General features: G+C 31.6%; 1 long non-coding RNA gene across 2 annotated transcripts; it reads left to right on the plus strand.

Moving 5' to 3' along the window:
- Window positions 1-388: 388 nt before the first annotated feature.
- On the plus strand, window positions 389-3,372 carry LOC131641586 (uncharacterized). 2 transcript variants are annotated; one of them, XR_009295574.1, is made up of 3 exons: window positions 389-543; window positions 1,040-1,138; window positions 2,285-3,372. It is a non-coding gene; the product is annotated as an uncharacterized LOC131641586 (long non-coding RNA). The 2 variants fall into 2 exon arrangements; XR_009295573.1 differs by having other exon boundaries at window positions 1,641-3,371.
- The last annotated feature ends 786 nt before the right edge of the window (window positions 3,373-4,158 follow it).

The raw sequence follows: 4,158 nt of genomic DNA on the forward strand, positions 1-4,158 counted from the left end.
TACAAAAATAATTAGTTAACTTAACTTTTTTATATATACTAATAAATGACATTTTATTTATACAATAATAATCTTACTATAAATAAAATTTATAAATTATATGTATTTTTAAAATATTTCTTTACTTAAAAAATATTTAAGGCACGGGTCTAAGTACTAGTAATTTTAAGTTAGAATCAACTCTACTAGCACTACAAGAACAATATGATTTGCTACCATAATTTTGCTACAGAGTGTATTTCTAGTTAATCTCCATGTAATCAAGTGCCATTAAATGCAATTAATTTTATTAGTGTTTTTTTGCACGCAATTATACGAATAATATTAATATTTTTACTAATATTATAACTTTGTCTTGAAAAATGATAATAATTAAAAAAAACTTAACACGTTCTCTTTCACAAACACTGAAATACACCACTCTCGGCGAATCACGGTCTATCACCCCGATTTGGATCTCAATCTCGATCTCGCCCCCTGATCTCGATCTCAATCTCGCCATTGATCACGATCTCGATCCAACTTTTGTTACTGATTTGCATGGTTCGTTGTCTCTGATTTCACTTTCCAATCTGCACAATCTCCCTCCGATCCGCGCGCAACCTCCAATCTTCGCCGTGTTTTCTGCTTGATTCATGTTTATCAATATTTTTTCGCTTAATCCTGTTTATGACACACGATTTCACAACTATTTTCAACAATGTTTCAATTTCTTCTATATGATTTTGTTGAAATTTAATTAGGGTTCACGTTGCTCGTTTCAATCCATGTCTACTGTATGAAGTGATTCATCCATTGTACATTATCTCCATCAAATTCTTCTTCTTTTTTGTATGCACTTATCATGTTTGTTGAAAGTCCTCACAAACTTTTTCCTTGCTTTTTGTTTTTTATTTTGATTTTCCCATATTCACATGCTTTCAATTAATTTGATTTACTTTTAAATTTTCAAAATGGGGAAACGATGTTCACAAGTGTTTTAAATTTCTGTTGTTATGTTTGCTTACTGATGTTTATTTTGATTTGTTTGTCTTTGTAGATGTCAACTCTTACCATCTGTTACACAAACTTGCAAATGGTGAATTCATAAGTCTGTTTCTTTAGGTATCTTGAAGATCGCCGGGTCAGCTACTGGATGGTATTGAGTTTCATATTCTTTGCTAAAGAATTTGCATACTTTTCAGCATTTTATGATAGGAACTACTATAATGTATATGTTTATTCCTTGAGGACCCAAACATTCCTTGAGGATCCAATATGAAAAGACATGTGTTATGGCTGAACTTTTTCATGTTTTGGAAATCTCTTTAACTTATATCTATACAATATCCAGTTTGGTTTATATGATCCTTCTGTTATCTTGCTTATTTTTGTAGTCAAGTAATCTAATTTGTAGGGGAAGTACAAACATGCTCTTAAATAGTTCTTTAAGTGATACATAATTGATTCTCCCTTGCATGAACAATCAGCTTTTTAAATTCAATGTTATTATCAATTTAATAACGTATGCTCGTAGTACTTAGTTAATAGGAAATTAACCGCATCATGTTTCAATTTTGATATGTCCAATTCTGAGTTTTTATTTTATTATATGGTGAATTCGTTTTTTTTATAACCTCCTTCCTTTGATCATACCATAGGCCCTATGTCATTATTCGTTCTTTCTAGTGGTGGAGTTGATGAATATGGGGGTGGAGCTCCGTGGGGAAGGGAATAGGTGCTGCAGTTTCCCTTAACTTACATTCGAACACTTATTTTCTTAACTTATTACTATTACCGTTACTTTCTATCATTGTAACGAAGGATAGGCTCTCTAAGATTACCGGTTAGCAAAAACGGTGTGACAGTGTTGGGAGAATATCCGGTGATAGGGGAATAAGGAATCATAGTTCTACAAAAGAGATATGAATTCGCTGATCTCAAAACGGGTCGTTGTCCCAACATCGTCAAGAGAAGATAAATGTCTACACCCTAAGACCGGCATAGAGAATCCCGCTAGTAGCAGGCCCTGGCACTGGAAAAGCTAGCCGATGTATTCATTGAAGGATAAGTTATCCTTATGATTTTTAAATTACAACTGATTGGTGTGCACCGATTCAAATATTTTTAATGTTTATCTTTACAATCGTATAATCAGTGGGAGTGGTGTTTAGTTAGAGGATTTTTACACCATAAGCGTATCTTTGACATGTTGTACTTTACATATTATATATGGCTTACTGAATTCCATATGCAAGTGTAACTGTTATAAATTGATGCTATCTAACTTTATTTCAAAACACAGAAGTATAATTACAGGAAATGTCTTCACCTGGATAGTACACCAGCTTCGAGGTCATATTGTCATACGGCAATCCTTCCGATATTTGGAGTAAAAAGCTTTGTCATGAGAAGTCGGCTCTGACATCGCTCGAGGATAGGTCGTGCTTAATTTCATCTGCGACGTTTTATGCTTGGATTGCCGAGATGTCGGACCATCTAGATCTGTCAGCGTCGCGCCTCTTTGACAACCTTTCAGTCGATCAGTCAGTCAGCAAAGAGATGAGTCTTCTTATGTTTCTGTGATTTACTTTACTAGGACTACTAAGTGTTTGATAAAATGTCATGTGTGTTATTAATTTGTTTTTGAGAACACTTAGCAAAGTTTATGTGAATGTCTAGAATTCGTGTAGTTATAATAACTGATATTAAACCGTGACGCATGGCTGCCAAACCGAGCTGTTGCAACTGCTATTCTGAGTGTTGCAGGGGACGTAAAGTGTCGTGCCTGTTTATGAGAAATGCGGAGATTTCATAGTAACTTAATCAATGAGAATGCTCTAAGAATTTGATTGTGCAGCTCGGGAACATTTGATATGCGGAAATTTCATAATAACTTAACTATTATGGATGAACATTTGATATCCGAAGATTTCATAATAACTTAACTGTTATGATTCAGATAATAATGTCACTATTGTAATACTATACATGTTTAAATGTTAGTAGTTGCAAGTGTATAGTGAGTTAGTAGTTTAAATCTATTTAGTAAACCAAAGATATAATGAAACAAAAGTTGTGATTTGTGAAGTTTAACTAAAATAGAATTTGATTTTGATGTATTTTGCTTTTGTTAATAATATTAAAAATTGCTTTTTAGTTGTATTTTTAATTTAGTAATTATCAACAATTATGATACCCTTATAAGTTTTATTTGTCAATTTTTTTAAATTAAGTCCAATTAGTTTTTATTAGAAATAATTAAGCCTAATTAATTTTGATTAAAAAAAATTTAAAAAAATTGTTGTATTATTTAGCTTTAGATTTACTACGAATATTTTCTGGTAATATTGTAGTTGTATAGTTGGAGAAATATAATTAAAGACTCACATTTTACTACATTTTAGCAGTGGTTTAGCTAGGAAACTTCATATATTTGTTTGAGTTTTGCTAGAAATTTTTGCCAAGATAATTAGCCACTCAATCCATGCTAGGGCATATATTGTAGTTAATCCTCAACAAATCTCCAACTATTTTTGTTTGATAGAGATTAGCTACGAATTAGCTAGTGTATTTGCCCTAGCTAATTTAAAATTTTCTTGTTGTGTAGACAACAATAAAATCTATAAGAAAACTATTTCATTTCCAAAATTAATCTTAAATACTTTAAACATGAAACCAAAGCACACATAATATTTTTATAGGCGGACTCTTATAATTTTAATCTTTTTAATGATTTTAAAATTTAATTTTTTTATTAAAAATGTTAAAACTCTACTTCTAGTTATATTTAAATTAGTTATTTTTTAAATTACATGTATGAAAAAAATATTTTAAGAGGGGTCAATCTTTTTAAAAGAAAAACAATATTTTTCTCTTACCCCACCCACATATGTGTTGGAGGCAATTTGGGTTTAACACGAGAGAGTATTTTATATTCGGGACACACCTTTGTAAGAGATACATATTCACTAAAAACTTTAAGGTGATAGGTGTTGACAATCAAGTGCGAGGAAGAAGTTTCACATTGGTTAAAAAAGAGAATAATGAACATTTTATAAGTGAAAGAACCCACGCACCTATCACCTTAAGGTTTTAGGTGGACAAGTGGTGTGTCTCTCACAAAGGTGTGTCTCAAGTTTAAAAAGTGCTCCCTCGTTGATCCCCTGAGTTGTCTCC

Source organism: Vicia villosa, unplaced genomic scaffold (genome assembly GCF_029867415.1).
Source record: "Vicia villosa cultivar HV-30 ecotype Madison, WI unplaced genomic scaffold, Vvil1.0 ctg.003867F_1_1, whole genome shotgun sequence".
NCBI lineage: Eukaryota > Viridiplantae > Streptophyta > Magnoliopsida > Fabales > Fabaceae > Vicia > Vicia villosa.